This window comes from Sceloporus undulatus, chromosome 5 (genome assembly GCF_019175285.1).
Source record: "Sceloporus undulatus isolate JIND9_A2432 ecotype Alabama chromosome 5, SceUnd_v1.1, whole genome shotgun sequence".
Lineage (NCBI taxonomy): Eukaryota > Metazoa > Chordata > Lepidosauria > Squamata > Phrynosomatidae > Sceloporus > Sceloporus undulatus.
Window position 1 is genome coordinate 186,202,063 of NC_056526.1, and position 22,918 is coordinate 186,224,980.

A 22,918-nucleotide genomic window follows, 5' to 3' on the forward strand; every position below is an offset into this window, starting at 1 on the left:
CGTTTTCCAGGCAAAGCATTCTCTGAAGATGCCAGCCACAGATGCTGGTGGCGAAACATCAGGAAGAAACTTTTCTGGAACATGGCCACATAGCCCGAAAAACCCACAAAAAACAATTGCCTTACAGATTGTAAACCACGTAGAGCGTGCTTAGTACTATAAAGTGGTATAGAAATGCAAGTGCTATAAGCCCTGGTGATACAGTGGTTAAATGCCTGTACTGCAGCCACTCACTCAAAACCATAAGGTTGCTAGTTCAATACCACAGAAAGGACTCAAGTTTGACTCAGACTTGCATCCTTCCAATGTCACTAAAATGAATAGTCAGATTGTTGGAGGCAATTAGCTTACACTAATTGTAAGCTTAGGGAGTGCTTAAGTGCACTGAAAAGAAGTATAGAAATGTACTTGCAACTGCTACATGCTATTGCAGGTTACATTTAGAAAATTGTATTTTAAATTAGTAGACAATGTTATGCAAAGGAAAGAAATATTTGGAATCAGGAAGTATAATTATATGTTTGTTGGTGTATGTATGGAGATTATATAAATATGTTAAATTGTGTATGTTTATATGTTTAGTAATATAGTGTGTATAGGATAAGTTATTGTATGTGTACATAATATGTGGTGGAATGTAAGCATGGTATATTGTATAAGTATATTGTTTGTTTTTTGAAAGTTGATTTTATGTGTTTATGTATAAAATTTAATAAAGATAAATTAAAAAAGAAATACAATTGCTATTGCTAAGTGCTATTAATTATTGTTGTCCCCTGCTTTGATCCATGGGGAAAGGTGGGTTAGAAATTATTATTATTAAATGGTAGGCATGAATTTGTAAATGAAATTCAGTTAAGCTGGACTTCCCATCCAGAGACTTCTGGGTTTGAAACCCAGGCTATATTATAGATGCCGCCGTTCATTCTACTCTGATTCCATGAAAGTAATTAGATGGTCAGAAGGAATTGCCATAGGTGGTACTCCTTGACACTCTTGTCTGAGGAAGTCATTCTAGGACCAGAACCTACTAGACATCTTTTCTCAAGTCTATCAGCAATGATAGTAAAATGGGTGAATTCTTTCACCCTGCAGTGCTACCAAAAGCCTTCAAAGAGATTCAACTGATGCTCAGTGTCAGTTCCCCTCCAGTTGTGAAAGTAATGCTTAATCACTTAGCCAAATAGAAAAATGCAGTCAATATGCTTGGACATTATATAGCATGAAGCAGGTGAAAAACAAAGCATGTCATCAGCCAGGTGTGGTGCAATAAAAAATTCCTACTCAGCTCCAAAAATGTGACAGGAAATTCCCATGCTCTATCAAGGAAGCGCTGCCTTAAATAACCCACTGCAGCGCTGCACAACACCAGCCAAAAAATTCACCCTGGAATGCCATTTGACCAATAGCTTGAGGAAAGCAAAGCCACTCCCATCTGTATGTTTCTCAATACATTTCATTACTTCAGCATAGCTGTTGCCACAGAAGGTTAAACAGTACTACTATATTGTCATTCTTAAGTGAAATATATTGTTCTCACCTGTTCTGGGATTGCGTACAGCCATGCAGACTTGTATCTTCTGGCATCATCTGTTTTAAGACTAGCTCCATGTTGCTGGTTTGTCTCTCTTTATAAATAATAATAATAATAATAATAATAATAATAATAATAATAATACTTTATTTATATACCACTTTTCCAATTATCAAAGCGGTGTACAACAAGAATATAGTTACATACAGGCTTTGCTTATGTTATTTCTATCCATCATCGCAGGCCCCATTCCCACTCGCCCATTTGCCCTGGATAGAACTGGGCAGATCTGGGTCCCCACCTCTCGAATCTGATCAGAAACAAGTACCCACTATGTTTTACCTCATTTAGGGTAATTTACCCCTCTGAAGCTCACATTTGCAGTACCGGTTTAAAATGAATGCTCCTTTGCTATCAATCAAATTCACTTCAGCTTTCGTCAAAGGTGATGTTTCCTACAGCCATTGGCCAATGAAATGGGTGAATTCCCCCCTCCTTTTTAAAAAAATCTGGTGGCAGTGTGTGCATATTCTGTCAACCTGTCAAATTTAAAAACCTCCAGGTGTGTGTGTGTGTGTGTGTGTGTGTGTGTTGTGTATTTGGGTCATTACAGATTATGGCAACCCTAAAATGACCCCATCCTGGGGTTTGCTTGGCAAGATTGGTTCCGAGGAGATTTGCCATTGCCTTTCCCCTGAGGCTGAGAGAGTGTGACTCCCCCAAAATCAAGGGTTTCCACATGCCAGCCTCTAGCCTTCCCTTCGCTTCCAGCCCAGTGCTACCTCTGAAGCCCTTGCCTCCACCTCCATGCCATCCTCTTCCTGTCACAATAATAATAATAATAATAATAATAATAATAATAATAATTCCTCACCCCAGAATGTCATCTCTGCATCTTCTTGCTTTGCTTTCCCTTCGATTGCCACCCCAAAATGCAACCTATCCTTCCCTCTCTTTGGATCTCCTTGGTCTGCCTCCATTTTCAACCCCAAAATGCCATCTATCCTCACCTCAGAATGCCATCTCTGCATCCTCTTGCTTTGCCACTCCAGAATGCCTCACATACACATACACATATGTAGCAAAAGCATTCTGTATCAATTTGCCAAATTGAAAGAGAAACATCTGTAACTTTCACATTGTAGCATTTGCATACTACACAAAAAAATAATTTTTAAAAAAGCCTCTTGCAAAGTGAGGTGCAGTGCCGGCAGCAAGCAAACAAAAGGGAAAAGTAGCACATGCAGACATATTCTATCAAAATGTATCTACCTGCAGAACTATTCGCATAGTCTGTCAAAAATAAAAAAAAATTACAAAGAGAGAGAGAGAGAGAGAAAGCTGCCTGTGAAAGGGGAGGCATGTTCCGCTCTCTATCCTCCCTCTAACCTAATTCCTCCCCTGAATTTGACCCTTCATCCTGCTCCTTCCTCCTCCTCCTCCTCCTCCTTTGCGCCAATGAAATTGAGGCATGTTCCATCCTCTGCTCTCCCTCTGACCTAATCCCTCCCCTGAACTTGATCTGATCATGACCAGGGCGAAGTTCATATTTGCCGGGACCCCGTTTTTCTCAAAAGACACAGCTAAAACTCTGCTTTCAAAAGTCCTGCACCAAGGGGCCTTTGCCCCTGAATGGGTGTGCAAACCTCGAATTTGGGTGTAGAAGAATGGAGCCAATATGAACTTCCTGCTTTTAATCCAGTTCCTAAACTCAGGTAAAGAGTAGTCTGAATGGCCCCGCAGTGAGCTTGAAGAGGCAAAACACCAGAGACACCTGATCTGTAAGTTCTGCCTAGGTCTAGGTCCACATGGGCCGAAATACTCCAGATACAGCTGGAAGTATTCTGCCCTGATGTCCTCTTGTTACCTGGGGTCTTCCATTGTGATGCTTGCCAGCTGTTCACACACACATCCTTCTGTAATCTGCAGTAAAAAGAATCTCAATTTTCTTCAGAATTCCCTGGAAAATTCAGATGCGCATTGTGTGATCAGAGGAATCACAATGGAGGTAGAGGGAAGAATTTGCACTGGTTGGGGCAGGATAGAGAGGGTCCCACCAAGAAGTAACAGTTTTCAAGAAATGGGAAGTCTGAGTGCCTTGTTCTCCATTTTTGAAAAGGTGATACATTTGTTTGCACAACTGGGTATCAGTAAAGTGGAGCAGCCACAGATGCTTGATCAAAAGTCATTTGGGGAAACTGGCTTCTGAACTGCCATTTTACAATCACATGACCTCAGAATGGAGGAATGTATGGCCACTTAAGACGAATTTGGCACAATTTGTCTCAATGTCCATAGTAATAGTGTAGACAAGATCAGGGTCGATGTAAATGTGGAAAACCTGGGGCCCACTTCAATTTTATGGTAAGTGCAGACTTGCCCTAAGTTGGAACCTGAACCTGAGAAACTAATATAACCATTTGTTCCCTTCACAGGAGCTTTAAAAATGCTTAACAATGTCTAATCCAAAGCTTTGCATTAAGCAAGAAGCCTGCATGACTTTTATCACCAGGATTTTAGCTGAGAAACTGTGGTGATCAGCACCAAACAGTTAGCATTTCTTTTTTTTTATTAGCACACATCCTGCTTTCCAAAATTATTATGAGGGACAGCAATAATTGTTATTAATCAGTCCATTAAAGGTAATGGTGTGTGATGACCATAACTTTAATAATGACCCTGAATCTATCTATGCTGTCGCTTTTATGCACTGAATGCCACATGGTCTGGAAATGAATTTTCTTTCTGCACGAAGTTGAGCTCTGGGTGAGATATGACTACATTAATCCCTGATTTATTTGAATAAATACAAGGAGCAATTGTTCAGAATTAGCTGCTTCTTGTTGCTTTGACAAGAAGAATTAAATTACTGGGCTGAGCTGGTCTTTATGGAGAATTCTAGTCCAGTTTTTATGTTACTTTTTGAATTGATTTGGGAGTATAATCTCAAATGTTCAGAGTTTATATAACTATTGATTACATGGTTTCATAGCCTTAGAAACTAAGGAGGCAAACTTGCACACATACCTTATGGTAGGTCCTCCTAAATACAGGGGGCTAGCTTTCTAGTAAGCCTTAATTAATAACTAACTAACTAACAATATTGGCCTGTAGTATCATATCCTTATGAAGTGAGCACCACTTCAGTATGGTTCAAAACGTATCCCTCTTACATCACACCTGGGTGGAATCTGCATAGGCTAGAATACTCTGGGAGCAGCCTGAAGTATTCTAGTCCCAGAGCTGCCTCGATGTCTCCCCATTACCTGGACACTCTGGTAATGGCAAGTGGCTGTCTACAGTAGTATCATGCTATGCCACTTCCCACCACGAATTGCTCTTGCTAAGGCTAAAAACAAGATGCCCAACATTGATCACATGGCTGCACACCTCATTCTGACTTCTGAGGGACTGACTCATGCCAGTAGCAGTGGGTGGCATAGCAGGACATGTTGTAAACAGCTGGGCAATATCACTCTGGATGGCTTTGGATTTTCTTGGAAGAATAGAAGAAAAAGGTGAATTTTTAAAATCTGTGTTAAGGGTGGTATAAGGCAGATCCAGAGCTGAACTGGCCATACGTCATCTGGAGAGCTCACACCAGAACTGACAATTGGGTCTTGCATCGCTCAGGCTGATTGCCATGAGGACAGGGGGAGGATGTGTTATTTGGCTCATGCAGACATGGTCCTGGGTTTGAAAGTCTTAAAAACTGTATTTAACTGTGTTTTGCTTTAATCCATATTGTCACCCACCATATTGTGGGCCCCATATTGTGAAACAGACAAGGGAAAAATATGTAAATAAATAAGCAAGCAGTCAGATAGCTCTTCTTGTGGAGATGATTTTAACTTGGCTCTGTATCTCACAAAAAGGAGAAAGTTTCAAATGGCAGATTCAATCTTTCAATCCCCCTCTCCCATCCAATTACATATTGACACATATTGTTCGTCAGGGTTAATATATGGTGCAATGGACTTGGCACAGTGTCCTGTCTTTCATAAGAACAGAAACACATAAGAATAGTCATGTTGGATCAGACCAAAGGCCTGTCTAGTCTGTTGCTTGGCCAATTAGATGTTTATGGAAGCCCACCAGCAGGATATGAGTACAATGTCACCCACATCTCACACTCTCTGGCAACTAATATATAGAGACTTACTGCCTCTAGTACTGGAGGGGGCACACTGCCGTATTGGCTAGTAGCCACAGATGGCCCCATTCTCTTATTTTCCAAACTTACCCTTCAAATCAGTGGGGCATGATGTTTCAGAAGTGTAACACTGGATTCTGCAGTCATAGCCTCATGATTTCCAGCTTAGCTAAAAATGTAGAGGTCACCATGGCCACAGCATCCTTCTTTCTTAGAGCTAAGTTAGAAGAAGTGAGAAATATAGAAGCAGAGAGACTCCCTTGACCTAAACCATAACAGGGTTGCTCTCAGTACAGTAGCTCCTCTATATCCATGGATTCTGCATCTACAGATCCAACCATCCACAGCTTGAAAATATTCCAAAACAAAATTCCCAAAAGTAAATCTTGATTTTTGCCATTTGATATCAGGCTCACCGTTTTACTACCCGCTGTATATAAAGGGACTTGAACATTCACAGTTTTTGTTATCCATGGGGTGATGGTGGTCCTGGAACCAAATCCTAGCAGATACCAAGTGTTAATGTATGAGTTAATGCAGAAGCTGAATCATGTCAAAATTTAACTCTGTCCATTGTAAATCATGCCAGCACAGTGGGCTTTCATAAGGATCTCTCATAATAATGAATGTGATCAGGCTCAGAAAAGTTATAATACAGAAAAACAGTTGGAATGCATTGATGAAAATGTCATGAGAAGGAAGACTTTTTTTGTTGAAAAGTCTGACACATCTATGTAATGGAGAATGCATGATATGAGTCAATGTAATTATGACTTGTAATTATGAATAGAAGTTCACTAATAGTCTGGTGGATTTTGTAATCACTGCCAGAACTATTTCATGGGGAATGGAACAGGAGGATTTTTTTTCTTCCTGGAACACTTTTAATCCACTGTGAAAGATCCACATCTGTTGTGGACTTAATTCTTTCCAGATGCAGGAAGGTTGGTGGACTTTTTTCCTTCCTTCAAAGAGTAAGACGGAAGCTGGCATTTATCCTCAAAGTATGGTCAAGATGATGAAGGCAAGGACTCATAGGCCACATGAATCATTTGCAGTTTATATAGAATTATAACAGCTGTGTTATTTTAATTCCTCCTTTCTTACAGCACTGTGGGAGTAATTGGGCAAGAGTTTGATCAGTGTGGGAAGCACCACACCCTCCATATGATATCTGACACTTACTTGCTATTAAGAGTGTAACCAATGAAATTTTTTCAGATGGATGTAAAACAGAGGAGCATCTGTGCATAAAATTAAAGTTTTTCCTCCATGCATAGTTAACATCTATCCATGTGTTTCATTCTGCCTTCTGATAATTGCCAATTATGGCATGAATTTCTCTTTTTCATTAAATCATTTTATTTCCACCTGCACCTCGTGCGAACCACAAGTGTCCAAATGTACATATTAAAAGTCCCAAGAACAATAAATATGTGAAAGACTTCTTCCCATGGTAGCTTGCTCAAAATTTGGGAACTTCTGTGGAGGCTCTGTTGTGTGTCCCAGCAACTCACAAAGCTAGGTTGGCACTTACACATGACAGGGCTTTTTCTGTAGCAGCACCATATCTATAAAACTCCCTGCCAAGGGAAGTTAGACTGGCTCCATCTTTTCTAAACTTTTGGCATACAACTAGGACAGCATTTGGTCCTTGAAACTGCTCTTGTTGTTTAAACTGTTTGGTTTTAAATTATTTTTACAGAGTATTTTTAAGGTTTTTTTTATTGTATTGCTTTAAATTTGAAGAAATTTTCACATTCCATATGAGATATGGAACTTGACTGCTCATTGTAAGTCTGCCATGTGATTTTACAGATAGACTGCTGAAAATGTGTGACTTCATTTAGTATTAAGAAATACTTCTTTAGGACTGTGAAAATTTACTGCCAATTAATTTAAATGGATGTTCCTGAATTCCAGCATTGTGAGACAGGAGGAACCCTTTGCCCAATTTCTATATTCCTTTTTGTAAGCGATGGGTCAATGACAGCCATTTTGATTAGCCTCTCATATTTCTCCATTCCCTACTTAGACCTTTTTTTTGACATTAAAAACACCAGCAACTACTTTACAGCTTCATCACATGTAGCTTTTAAAGCACTATTAGACCCAGAAAAAAGTGACTTTTCCAATATTTACTGCATGCCATCACATCTGACCTGTACCTGCTATGTTCCTTTTCATTCATAGAGGAAACCCGTCAATGAGCTCACAATTGCACTAGTTTTCAGGTGCAAAACATTGCTGCCAGTGCAGTTGCAATACTGATAATCAACTGATATCAGTGCGTCCGTCTCTCTCCATGCCCCCATCATCTCCCTCGCTATTCTGAAGACTGACCACCAAATGCAGCATGCAAACCAGAATCAAGGAATACAAGAGGCACTGCAGACTGGGCCAGCCAGAAAATCAGCAGTAGCAGAACATGCCACTAACCATCCTGGGCATAAAATACTGTTTGAAAACACTGATGTTCTGGACCATGCCAACCACTACCATGTCAGGATGCACAGGGAAGCCATTGAAATCCACAAACACCTGGACAATTTCAACTGGAAAGAAGAAACCCTTAAAGTGAACAAAATTTGGCTACCAGTCCTGAGGAATAGCAAAATTAGGACTCAGCAAATGCAAATGGGAAATCATTCAGAGTCAGGGGCTTTCCCAGCAGATAATGATCACCAATTAGCAGACATTAATCCTCCTTTGCATTAGCCTCCCAGGCTGAGGCCAGCCATCAACACAGAACAATACACATGCAAATCACTCCTGCATTCCCAGGCTCACACAGTATATATACACCCAATTTTTCCAAGCAAAGCATTCTCTGAAGATGCCAGCCACAGATGCTGGCGAAACGTCAGGAAGAAACTTTTCTGGAACATGGCCACATAGCCCAAAAAACCCACAAAAAACTAATGTCAAACTACTCCTACCTTAGATGGTCTGAGAGGAAAGTTACATGCCTATTCAGAATTACAGAGATGAAGGACTACACCATTCACATATTCATATGATGAATTATATAAATGGATAGAATCATGGAGTTGGAAGAGACTTCAAGGGTGATCCAGTCCAAACCCTGCCATGCAGGAACTCACAGTCAAAGCACTCCTGACAGATGGCCATCCAACTTCTGTTTGGAAACCAAAGAAGAAGACTCCACCACTCTCCAAGGCAGCTTTTTCCACAGTCAAACACTTCTTACTGTCAGGAGGTTCTTCCTAATGTTGAGGCGGAATTTCCTTTCCTGTAGTTTTGAGTCCATTGTTCTCTGAAGCAGCAGAAGACAAACTTGCTCCGACCTCAATATAAGATCCTTTCAAATATTTAAAAGGGCTGTCATATCACCTCTTAATCATCTTTCTCAAGGCTAAAGATACCCTGTTCCCTAAGCTGCTCCTCTTAGGGCTTGGTGGTTTCTAGACCTTTCACCATTTTGATTGCCCTCCTTTGGATACGCTCCAGCTTTTCAAAATCCTTTTTGAATTGTGGTGCCCAGAACTGGACACAGGATTCCAGGTGGGGCCTGCCTAAAGCAGAACAGAATGGTACTATTACTTCCCTTGATGTAGATACTCTCCTTCCATTGATGCAGCATAGAATTGCACTGGCTGTTTTAGCTGCTGCATGACACTGTTGCCTCATGTTGAACTTGGTGGTGCCATGATTTCATTGTGACAAAAACACTTGCAGGAAGGGATCAGAGCAGGGCAATTTAGTGGGACCTAAATCTATTGTTGTTGGTCTATGACCATAATAAAGATGAACTGAACTGAAAATTGTGGTACAGTTGTGTGTTTTTGTGTAGACTGTGGGTTCTCACTGAAATATTTTTACACATACTGTTCAGAAGTAGTTCTGGTGCAGTTTATGGAGGATGGGGGCTTCACAGAAAAGACCCCAACGGTACTGTTTATCACCATATTAATAGCAGGTTATAGCTAGAAGGGAGCAAATTGAGAGTAATGCTCCACCCCAGTAATTTTTTTCCCATTCAAATAAAAATTTTCTTCAATCCTCAGATTTCTAGCCTTGCAGGTAGACAGTAAAAATTGTTCATACATGCAACTCTTATATCTCCCGTGTCCACATTTCCTTGGTAACTTTGGCTGCCCCTTTTCTATGGATGTCGAAACTGTGCTTGCTGAAGTTTTATGTTACAGCAATAATAGAAATCTGGAGGCTAAAGAAAAATTTAATTTGAGGCACAGAGTTCCTATTTATGGGGGCAATGCCCTCATTTTGCCCTCCCTGCTAACTATGCTCTGGAAGCTACTGCCCATTTTGCTGTCTCAAAAAGCAATGTTAGACAAATTTCATCTTTGCAATCTCTGGTATAGGCTGACCTGATCCACATGTTCCAGATGAATGTGCACTTTGGAACATAGCTTTTGCATCTCCTGGATATTCTGCTATGATTCTTAGCCCCAAATGATATTGAAATAAACTTAGACTGCAAACCTAGGTACATTTACCTGTGGATACAATTTCCTGGACACAATGCGACTTTACACATAGGATTGCCCTATACAAATGTATAATTTGAGAAGAAATACATTGAGAAATGTACATTTTCAAAGGAAGTTTTTTTAAAAAATAAGGTAATTTGAATTTGGATTTATGTGCAGATGCTTTAAAGTGGCAATTTAAGCAGTAAACAGGACGGAATAGATTTGGAAGTGAACATATGCAAGCAGCGACTGAGCCGTGAAATATACTGATCTTCCTATTCTGATTCTGTGGTCCTTTTAACTGCATGAAAACACTCAGCATATCCTCCCTTAATCTTTTCTCCTCTACAGTAAACATATCCATATCCTTGTAAGATTTGTCTTGTAGATGCTTCATCATTTTGGCAGCTTCCCTCTGAATTCATTGCAACCTGCCAACATCCTTTTTGAGCCAGGGTCCCTAGAGCTCAGCTCAGAGCTACAGATAAGAGTCATGTTCTTCATCTCTGGAAGCACATGCATTGGGTTGAGGTGGCAACCCCAGCTGTGTGCTGTCAGCTGAACTTTGCATCCTGACTCCAGTGATGAGCCTATGCTTCAACGGGTGAATTTTAAAGTTGATTTTGAATTCCACTTGTTAAAACACAACTTTAGACTACAGATTGAAACTGACCAGTTGAAACTCTGTTAGATGTCTCTGTTCCTGGGCTGGTCCATTTCATATGAGCATGCCTTATCTGGAGTCAGACTATTGACCCATCTAGCTCAGTAATGACCACTTTGAGTGACAGCAGTATATGCTTCTCAATGGCTGCACCCCCACTGCAGAAATAATCCAGGTTGACACCAATTTAAGTGCCACGGTTCAGTGCTATGGAAATTTGGGATGTGTAGTTTGTTGTGGCACCAGAGCTCTCACAAAACTACAAATCTCAGAATTCTATAGCATTGAGCTATGTCAGTTAAAGCTGAACCAACTTGGATTATTTCTGCAGTGCTGATGCAGCTAATATTTCTTTTAAAGATGCTGGGTCTTAAACCAAAGACCTTTGGATGCCAAATACATATTTTCCCACTGAACCACTATTCCATTCCTCTCTGCAGACCATCTCATAATGGCAACTAGAGATTATGATGGATCACTTTCTGTCACCATTTTGAGAGGGACTGTAGCAGAGGCAAATGAAGGTATTGGGTTAGGTCAGGTTTCTGGGCTGCTTTGGAGAGTGAGGTGTGGAGTATTTTTGTGTGTTTTCAACTATTGGGGGTGGATTTTCTGCAGAGTTTGCTTACTGGAGTAAATTGAAAGTTGGGTGGCTGCGGGACTTTGTTGAACTTCTGGGAGGCTTTAGGGCCCACAAAAGTGGGGTTTGCAGCTGCAAATAGTCCACATGCTGCAATTCAGCCATCTCCACTCTAAAGCCAAGTGTATTTCCCCCATTTTTTGAAAGAATGCTCAGAAGCATGGTTGGATTTTTGTTTTATTTTTAGCCTTCCTGCTTCTAAACACCTTATTAGCCGACTTTGATTTCTGGATATGATCCTTTTTCTCTCTCTCTCTTTGCTTCCTATTAACAGCTTGGTTACTTCTCCTTTTTCCCCTCCTTATCTAGTCAGGGTCACTTACGAAGCTGAAGTGCCAGGATGCATAATTAGCAGCAGCCAAGCATTGAGCATTGTGTTTGAAGCAAATCACCTATTTGGGCTATCATTACCGCTTTTTGCATTGCTGCCTGAATACCCGACAGTCAATTTATATTCCCAGAAATGGGCGTGCCACATCTGCAGTGTGAGAATTAGCTCTCCTTTATTTTTAAGTATGAGCCCCAGCCTTTTTGGTAGGGCAGGTAACAACTTAATTATTAGCCACTGGAGAGAATGTTTTGAAAAGAGAACATCTATAAACAGATATTGAAAATAGGCCATGGCGGTAAATTATTAATCTACTGCCTACTGATTCTCGAGTGGCATCTATACTTATTAAAACATGAAAAGTGGCAGTATGTTTGAGGAAGGTATTATGGCCTATGACAGGGATGGATACTTTTCTTCTGCATTGAGAACCAGTTTTTTGCTCCTGGGACCCCAAATACCTCCTCCAAAAAGTAGAATACCAGCCACAATTTCTGAAAAAGTCATTTGGCAAAGAGTGGAGGGAGGGGCTTCAATATTTTTTGTGAAAGAAAAAGAATTAATTGCTCTTCCCAGAGGCTTCCATGGGTTAAATCCAAGTGTAAAATTTGCAGCTTGGTACCACCAAAACTCCATCCTATGAAATCCTAGGATATGGTGTTTTCTGAGGTTTGAGAAATCTCTGCTAGAGAGTTCTGGCTAAATAGCACACAAAACTACAAATTCCAGTATTGCATAGAACTGAACTGTGGCAGTTAAAGCGGTGTCAAACTGCATTATTTCTGCAGTGTGGCTGCAGCCAAAGAGGAGATGACAAATGAACCTGATTTTAAAAACTTCCTAAACCTGGCTTCTGTTCATACAAGTCTGCTCCAGCAGCCTTTATGGAGGTTTCATGTGCTGTTTGCTCTTCTCTGTCTGGAAAAATAAGGAGTGGGAAGAAGCAAGCAAGTGTTTGCAGTAATGGAAAAGAGAAGGGAATTCTTATTGATCCTCCAATAAGCGATGGTTGGTGACTTCATTATTGTTGAATGCAGAATCGCCCTCAGTTTTAATGGCGACTCCTGCACAGCTGACTCAGGTTGTATGGGAGCTATCCAGGTGCTGTACACTGTTCCCATCAAAGCTTCAGCACCTGGATAGTTCCCCCACAAAATGGACCAGCTAAAAATAGATGTGCTGGACCACAAGAAGAAACCCACTAGCATTCTTTTTCTCAAGTAGTTCTAGTTAAAGTTGGCCCTCCATATCCATAGATTCATCACCCACAGATTCAACCAACCATGGCCTAAAAATATTCAAAAAGTAATTTCAAAAAGCAAACCTTGATTTTGCCATTTTATATAAAGGTATAATTTTACTCATTGTATATAATGTGAAGTGAGCATCTATGGAAGTTGGTATCCACAGGGGGACCTGGCCCCAAACCCCAGTGGCTAACAAAAGACCATTGTACTTGACATAGCAGTAATGCTTTCATTTTATATAGACAGCTTAAGCTTGTTCATACTTGACAGGCTGACCTTCCTGATTTTGTCTATGGGAGAATCACACATTCATGGTGGGAGCTGTAGAAAGCACCATCATCTTTGGATGATGTACTGTTTCTCTGGATTCCTCTCTAGAGCTGAAGCCTGATTCCTCATCACCCAAGACCACTATATTAGGGGCAGACAGTACCATTGTACTGTTGATGTGGTAGCCCTTTCCCAAATAGTGGAAGCACTGTGTGATGATCTCAGTTAAACGTGTATAATCCTAAGGCCAGTTATAGCCTCCTCCTCCCCACCTCTAGTCAGCTTCCATTAGTAAACTCAGCCTATGCATGCTTTGAACTAGCAGCTACCAGAAATAGCTGTTCAATCCTGCTCTAAAGAGAACCATTGTTTATTATACCATTCTCTTCTCTAGTGTTGTGCACCTTAAAGTTACTTGATATTAATCCTGGCCTGTCTACATTAATCCTGGCCTGTCTGATATTAATTTTGGCCTGTCTATTTTGCATTCTTCTAGCAGCTCTTCAAGACCCCAGACTTTGAGACAGATCTCAAAGTCTGAGAAACAAAGGCCTGATACAGACAGCCAAAATAAAGTCACTTTGGAGGTATGGTGTTTCAATGATACATGCGTCCTAAGAGTCCAGAAGCCACACCAAAGCCACGCTCCACTCCTAAGGACTGGAGTGCAGCTTTGGTGCAGCTTCCAGACCCTTAGGACGCATGTATCATTGAAACACCATACCTCCAAAGTGACTTGAAGCAGTTTTATTTTGGCTGTCTGTATAGGGCCAAAGCAGCTCATATTGTTGGAGGAATCTGAGAACTACATTTCCAAGTTCTGTTCTATCTCCCTTGCTACCTTTGATCATTGAACAAGAGATATCAAGTACATTGAACAAGAGTTGTGATCTCTCTCTCTCTCTCTCTCTCTCTGTGTGTGTGTGTGTGTGTGTGTGTGTGTAAGCTCCCTGTTGATCTTTTACTGTTTCTTAGAAAGCACATCCCTTTTGCACAAAGTCCTGCTCATTTTCATGGAAGCCAAGAACAGACTCTCCCTGAAAATCTGTCTTTATTTTAAAGCTGGGTTGAAGTAAGGAATGAAAAAGTAGGAAACCAGTGGTACAGTTCAGATTTCAGCTGTTTTTCCCCTGCCATTGCCACCTGTATGAATTCTATTGACAGATTACTGATTAACTCAGGTTTTTGTTTTGTTGTCCCCTCTTTTATGCTTAGGCACAAACTATATATCCAGTACACACCAGGCATTTCACTGCATATCATTTTTCACTTTAACTTTTATTAAAACCATGGTTCCCCGGAGTGCTCTTCTCTTTTTGTTTCTTGAAAAGTGAGATCTTCAGAAGAAAGCAGATACATCATGGTACTGAAAAAATCTTTTCAGTGAAGTTTGGGAGTATCTGCACATTGACAAAAACAAATCTTCAAACACACTTGTACACACATTTTAAAGAACACACACTTTACAAAACACCATTTAAACAAGGCAAGTAAAAAATCTAAGGGAATTTCATATTATAGTTCCATTTCTGGGCCTTGCAAAGAACAGGAAAATCCCATTCTTTCAAACAGTGCCAGAGAAGTCCAGATCGGGTACAGGATGCCTCCTGCCTGGTCTTGGAGGTGTGTGATAAAATCCTCATTAAACGTTTTCATCCCTCACCTAGCTTAAGGGGAAAGGACAGGGAAGGGTAGTGTGATAAACTCCTCTGATTCAAGCTGACCAGCAGGATATATGGACTAAGTAGAACCATGTTATACTTGACCAAAGGACAATCAAATCAAACATTATGTGTCCCATTGGGAAGGCAATAATCAAGACATGAATGGAATACAGTTGGCCCTCCATATCCATGGATTCCTTATTCATGCATTCAACCACCCAGGCCTTAAAATATTTTTTAAAATATATGAATTCATAAAAGCAAACTTTGATTTTTCCATTTTATATAAGGGACACCATTTCACTGTGCCATTGTATTTAAAGAGACTAGAGCATCCACACATTGTTGTAACCATGTGGGGTCCTGGATCCAAACTCCAGCATATTCCAAGGGCCTACTGCTAATGTTGAAGGCAATGTACACATATTCCCAAAAGCAGCCATGGATTGGTTTGATCCCTCTTTACAGCCATTTAATTTTGTAGGCCAGCCTCTACTCCTTGTGAAAATGACTTCCATGGTTTAACTATGTCCTCTGTGATGAAAATCGTGTGAAGGCAGTTCCCTATGTATTGTAAGAAGATTAGTGCTGTCAGATTGGTGTGGACCTGGTGTCATGGGTGCAGAAATGTTAAGTATCTAAGCACCATAGTAAAGGATAAAAGCTGTTAGAAGAGGGCTCAGAACTGAAGAAATTACAGTGAAGGGCAACCTGATTCCTTTTGTCTCTCAAATCTTCCAGAACTGGAGGTTAGATGAAAAAAGATGGGGCAAGCTCCAATCTCATTCATGAATGGTGCAAATTAAATGAAGTGAAAAGAATCTGCACAGTATTAAAAGAAACTCTAACAATGATTCAGCAAGCATCCTTTCCTCAGATAAATTCCAAGGATATAGACAAAAGCCAATGGGTCAGGCCTGTGCTCTTTCAGATCTTTTGTAGCTTCCAGTCAAATGTGGACTACCCTATGAACATGTTGCCAATAGCATCACTATGAAGTATGCACCCTAGGAGCAGATAAAAGAGTAAATTATGTATAGTGGATTTTCTAGCATACATTTATAATAAATAATAAAAAATAAAAAAACTTTTATTTATATCCTGCTTTTCTGTGACAAGACAATGAAAGCGGCTACAGCATGTTAAATCCACATTTACAAATTTATGTCCCAAATGCCCCCCCTTAAAACAGGATTAAACAAGTTACAATTAAAACATCTATTAAAAACACAATAAAAATATAACAAGGACAGAGCAGTGGGCTAATCCATGATGTGGTGGGCAGTCATTCTGTGGACGGACACTTTATTCAGGAAAGGCCTGCCGGAAGAGATCCATCTTGACAGCTTTTTTAAAGCTGTCTAAGCTGGCAATTTGACGGATCTCGTCTGGCAGACCGTTCCATAGTTTGGGAGCAATTGCAGAGAAGGCCCTCTGGGAGGGAGCAGTTAGTCTGGTTTTTAAAGGTTATAATAGATTCCTCCCAGAGGACCTGAGGGTGTGGGGCGGATTATATGGAAGCAGGGTATCCCTCAAATAGGTTGGACCCAAGCCATGTAGGGCTTTAAAGGTTATAACCAACACCTTGTATTGTGCCTGGAAACTAATAGGCAGCCAGTGAATAGATTTTAAGATAGGTGTTATTCGGTCACTCCTAGTTTTTCCGGTAACCAGCCTGGCTGCCATATTTTGCACTAGTTGAAGTTTCCGGACTAGGCACAAGGGTAGCCCCATGTAGAGCACATTACAGAAATCAAGTCGTGAAGTTACCAGTGAATGTACAACAGTTTCTAGGTCCTTTACTTCCAGGAAAGGGTGCAGCTGGCGTATCAGCCGAAGCTGATAACAGGCTCTCCTGATCGTCGCATTCACCTGATTTCTCATGTGAAGCGATGGGTCTAGGAGCACCCCCATACTGCGAACACAATCCTTTGTGGAGAGTGTGACCCCATCTAGGACTAGAGGTTGCAACCCTATACCTGGTTTGGGGGCCCCTACAGTAAGTACCTCCGTTTTGTCTGGATTCAGCCTGAGTTTGTCATCCATTTTCTAAAAATATATTGTTTTAAGGTTTGCATCCAAGGCTGTAATACCACAGAGCAACAAATGCAAAAGAGTCCTACAGCCAAGCCCTGTGCTGGTGCCTCATTGGATGTATGGAGACTTTGGAATACTGGACATGTGCTCAGTTTAGTATATAATGTGTTGAGTTGTTGATTTTAAAAATTGGACATTAATTATGATTGTTTTTTCAGTACGCATTTATTGTTAGCTCCATAGAACCTTTTAAAGAAAAGATGCACAGATACACAGCTAAAGGCATCCACACAGCAAAGCTCACTCATTGAATAAAACACTAGTTTGAAAAGCTTTACCAGGTAATTTGATGAGAGGGCCAGTGCAGATGTGTTTTTATGGGGGCATTGCCCCAAATAACAGTACTATCCCCTCATGAATTCTCCCCTCAGTCTCCCAATTTCTAGAATTTCTGTACCTTAAAACATCAGATGAGCATTTAGAAATGCTGTTTAGGCATCTAAAGACAAGGGAAAAGTCAAGTTACTAAGGGAATCTAAATAAAGCAAACAGAAGAGTTCTAGGTATTTATAATCATCAGTGTGGCACACTTTGACATGTTTAAAATTTGAGGAATTCATTTTAGTTCATTTAGTGAGACAGAACTCATATTTGGGTGTCAATGTCCTCATTTTGTCCCCGCCCCATAGCTACAGCCCTGGATCATCGCCATGAGAGCGGGCAGCCGTGTCCCATGTTGTCACCTGGCCAACAGAGGTCAGTAGGATGGGGATGCGAGGATCTGCTTTGCAAAACAGTTCCCCACCCCTGCAATAGTCTTAAAAATTCAAGAGCCTTGTTTACCAAGAGCTGAAAAGCAGCTCTTCCCATTGTCAGAAGGCAATACAGGTATCTGATGAATAGAGGAGAGATGATTCCAGGGACACATGCTGCCTTCTCCCGGGGTGATTGAGAATCCTATTGGAATGATGGATAGATGGATCCCTCCTCATTAGCATTCATACACTTTCCCTCCTGGCACAAGCAATCAGATTGAGTAATAACTTTGACAAAGTGCCCCGCAAGCCTTTGCATATCCAAATGTGGGCCCAGCTTGTTCTTCCTTCCTGGGCCCACCTTGGGCATCTGTTCTTCTCAGGCATTTACAGTTAATGAACAAATGGCTATGAGAATAACAGCTTTACATGGGACCACACATTTCATCTTTTACTACCTCATCCCTCTGGCTGCATGCGCAATAAATAATAATAAAAAAAAGCTTAGGAATGAAGAAGGAACATTGCTCAAACAAACATGGACCCGGCTCTGCCTCTTTTAATCAAATGGTGTTAGCTGTGGGCTTGTGTTACACAGCAAGAGGGATTTTTTACTTGGCAAAGTAACCAGAAGTGAACTGTCAAGCCTTACCTATGCCTGCTGCCGATATTTCCACTCCTGAAGGGAAAGCTACACATATTCAGTGCCAGAAAGCTGTCCGGAGCCCTCAGAGAGGTACAGTGTTACATTGCTTTGAAGGAAGGCACTGGAGCTGACATTTGCAAAGTTACTACTCAGAAGGATATCAGGTGTGTATGACATTAAGAATTCTATTTTAAAGATGTTATGCACTGGGGACTGGGAGAGAGGAAGGACAATAAATACATAAATCAGTAAATATGCAAAAATCTTTAAGGTTTTTTCAGGAATGTAGAAGCAGAATTCATTCCCCCAATAACCCCAAGAAAAAAATAGAAGGCTGTGCTGCTAGAAAATATGCCTAAATACCCAAAGGCACCTGATTTTAAAAGATAAGTAGGATCAGTCATGGCTAGTACCTGGATGGGAAACTACCAACTAATACCAGGTGCTGCAGGCCATAGTTCAGAGGAAGGAATTGGCCAAACCACCTTTGAGTAGGTGTAAAGGAAAGTTCCCCCTCCTTTTTTTCCCTGTTGTGCAATGGATGCATTCAGTTCATGGTTGAGCAATTGGAGTTCCACACATGAAACCATTTCATATAAGTTGCAATTTCTTGGGTGGTGCACTCCAGCGTAGCACTTGATTCACTGGTATTACAGTCACTGTGCAATCCCAGTTGTACAATGGGATAATAAGCAGGCACATTGGGAGCTATACCATCCATTGCATAATATTGGTGTTCAGGAGAAGGGTGGTGTAGTGCAACCACTGTGTAATTATGTGAATGGAGAGTTATACAATGCCAGCACAATGTGGGACCTTTACTATTATTCTTAGCAGTTGTTCCAAACAAAAAAAAAAAGTTGCACTTAAGGTAGAGATAGATGAGTTCCTTGACTTTGTCTCTCGATGTATGTCCATTTCTTACAGTCCTAGCCCAACATGGAAACCCCTACTCCACACTACCTCTTTTACCAGAGTGTGAAGAAAACATTTCTACCATATTTAAGAATATTTTATCCTGTGATTTGGTAACAACAACAACAACAACAACAACAACAACAACAATGTGTATGTGTATGTTGAAGGCCAGGTTTGGATGTTCAATTGATCAGACTCCCCCCCCCCCCATTTCTTCACTGATGGACAATAACACACAACACTGTTGTAGCACTATTATTCCACTTTAGCTACTATGGATGCCTCCTCTGGCATTGTAGTTTAGTCATGCCTAAGAGCTCTCTGGCTAAGAATTCTAAATACCCTTCCCTAAACTGCAAATCCCAGGATTCCACAGGAGGCAGCCACAGCAGTGGAGTAATAGTGCTATAAGTTGGTAGAATACTGCTACCCAGTGGAATAATAATGGAATGATAGTGTTATAATGAGGTAATTATATAACAGGGTAAATATAGTTAGTTAACTACAAAGAATCTTACAATTTGTTACTCCATACTTATATTTCATAACATACATTATATGTTGGTAGTTCATTTTACAAAATAAACAAATAATCGGCAATGCTCTATTTCTGGACTTTTCAATGCCTCCCTGGTTGTGTGACTCGGATGTTTACCATTGACTACTTCTGTTTCCCCTGTTATATATATATATATATATATATTCAGTATATTATTGATTTTTAAAATTTCTTTGAGTTTCTAGTATAGTCTGATTAACACACACACACACACACACACACATTTACTTTGTTTTGTTCAGCCCCATTTGTTCCCATTTTTGTGACCCCCCTCCCTCTTTTTTTTAAAGCTAGAATCAATGACATCTTGTTCCACTCAGTTAGTTTGTGCATGATATGATGGAAGAAGGTTAGCATCCCTGCCTGGTTTCCTTGCTGCAAAAAAATGCAAGAACTTCAATGGTCAAAAATGCTTCAGTAGTTCAGTAAAAGTCTGAGGAGTAAGCAACAACAACAAATAAAACAACAGAGTGTTTGTTTTTACTGAAGTGGAAGCCTTAAGAAATGTTAGATGGATACACAACAACCTGTTACTGCTGAAGCTGCAGATTGTAAGATACGTCCTCAACAGAGCTTCAAAAATTAGGATGCAAAGGGATCTTGTAGTACCTTTGAGACTAAATATGTGAAAGAAGTTGTAACCTAAGCTTTTGTAGACTTGGGGGCTCAACAGACCACCCCTTTGGAGCAGCCTGCAGCTGCCCCTTTCCTCACCAGATCAGGGCTGTGTCAACTACACACCGCAGCCCTGATCTGGCCTTTCCATGGCATAAAAAGCCGCAAAAAGTGGATCCTATTTAGCACCGCAGAAAGGGCACCCTAGCTGCTGCCATGGCAGCTTTTCTCCACTTCTTCGGCATAGCATATGTAAACGAAGACACAGCATGGTGCCACCTGCCATCTGGTGAAGTGGAGGCATTGTGGCAGAGTCGGGGCAGCCAATGTGTGGTCACCATGCCCCCACTCTGCCCTGAGGCCAGCATTTAGTGCTGGTCTGTTGAGGCAGTTGGTGTACTTTATCTGCAAAAGCATCTCCTATAACTTCTTTCACACAGGTTCAAAGGGGGTACAAGAACTTGGGAAAGTTAATGGTTTGGACTAGAACTCAGCTAGCAGGGTTGAACTATGTTTGCTGGGAAATTCTGGAAGCTGTAGTGTAAAAAATATACCGGTAACTCTGAAATGGCTGATTCTGTGCCAAATAATAGGAAATTTTGTATGTGTTTTGCAAATGGAGATCTACTTCTCACTGAACTGGTAGTCATATGTCATTGCACACTACCACTTCAGACTGTTGGGAGTGGGATAAACCCTTGGTTTAGATGCACCTCTTTTGGTGCAAAATAGTTGCCATGGAGAAAACTAGTACAGTACACCCCCATCATATGTGGGCACCTTTTATGCGGCTTTCAGCTTATGCTGAAAACTGTGCCATAGTGTTTCAATGGGGTGTGCATCGCACCGCTCGTCATATACAACTCCCATTATTTTCAATGGGGCTCAAGCATATGCGCTATTTGCCTTATGCTGAGGTGTCTAGAACAAATCTCCTGCATAAGACAAGGGTGCACTGTATGTTACTATTAAAGGGTGCATAGCAAGATGTAAGTAAAAGTTTAGGTTGCCTGTTGACTTATGATGACCTCATGAATGTCATAGGGTTTTCTTAGTCAGGAAATAGAGTTGGCTCTCCATATCCATTGATTATTTATCCACAGACTTAAGCATCCACTACTTGAAAAGAGTAAAAAAAAAAATCAATAAGCATACCTTGATTTTGCCATTTTATATAAGGGATACCATTTTACTACGTCATTGTATATAATGGGACATGAGCATTAATGGATATCCCTAGAGGGGTCCTGGAACCAAACCCCAGCAGATAGAAAGGGCCCACAGTATTCAGTGATGGTTTTGCCATTGCTTTTCTCTGAACATAGCCTATCCTATCTGGTATCTTCTGGATATCTCCCTCTCCAGTACTAACCAGGCCTGTGTAGCTGTTAAAGGCCAAAGAAAAAGCATCAGTTTCAATTTCAGTTACCAGCAAATTGGTGACCACACCATGCTAGCGGAGACAAACTATCACAGTTTACTGCAAATTACAAAGTACTAAATAATGGATACTGTGTGTATTCATTATTTATCTGTGAAGGTTTTTCTTCCTACACGGGCATACTGAGTTCAACAAGGTTTTTAGTGTTATTGTTTCCATTTGTCTAACAGTCAGAGTTTAGAATCTGGAATTAAAGATACAAGCAGAAAACTTTACCCAGGAAGTAGTGCAGAAATGCTAATCAACAGGGAAAGCTCAGCTGGAAGGACAAATCTTAAGGGACTACTACACTGCATGATCAAAACTATAAAATGTGAATAGAGATGAGACAATTTACAGTTCTTACCACTGGGGCATTACCAGTGCCTTTAGTATGAAAGTCAATCTATATGATTATTAACAAACATCAAGCTTAGGAGTCCCAGTGGTCACTTCTCCACTCCTAAGCTTGCCTTCCCACTTCTATAGCCTTGCTCTTTCCTACAGATGGAAATAGTGCACCCTATAGGTTCAATTTGGACTGGGCCCCAAGGAGTATATGAGATTGACCCCCATAAAGGCCTTGATATGCCCCAGTTTTTTGGATCAAAATAAAGAGATACACAAAACATATAAAGGGCTCTACTATTTTGTTTTGCGGGGGCTTACCAACTGAAAATTGCCAGCCTCCTCCAAGAAAGGCACAGTGGTGACTGCAGCTGCATCTACATGGCAGAATTAATGCACTACGATATCCCTTTAACTGCAGAGGCTCAGTGTTATGGAATTCTAGGATTTGTACTTTTGTGAGCTATTAGCCTTCTCTGTCTGATAGTTTTGGTCTCGTGCCATGACCTTCAAAGTGGTGTTAAACTGCATTAATGTTGCAGTGTGGCAGCAGCCTAAATGTGATGTATTATGAATGCTGCTTGTCCAAACTGACAGCTGGGAGAAGGGGTACAGTCTTCCAGAACTCCAGTGGAGCTGGAAATGAGACAGATAGGTTTCTAG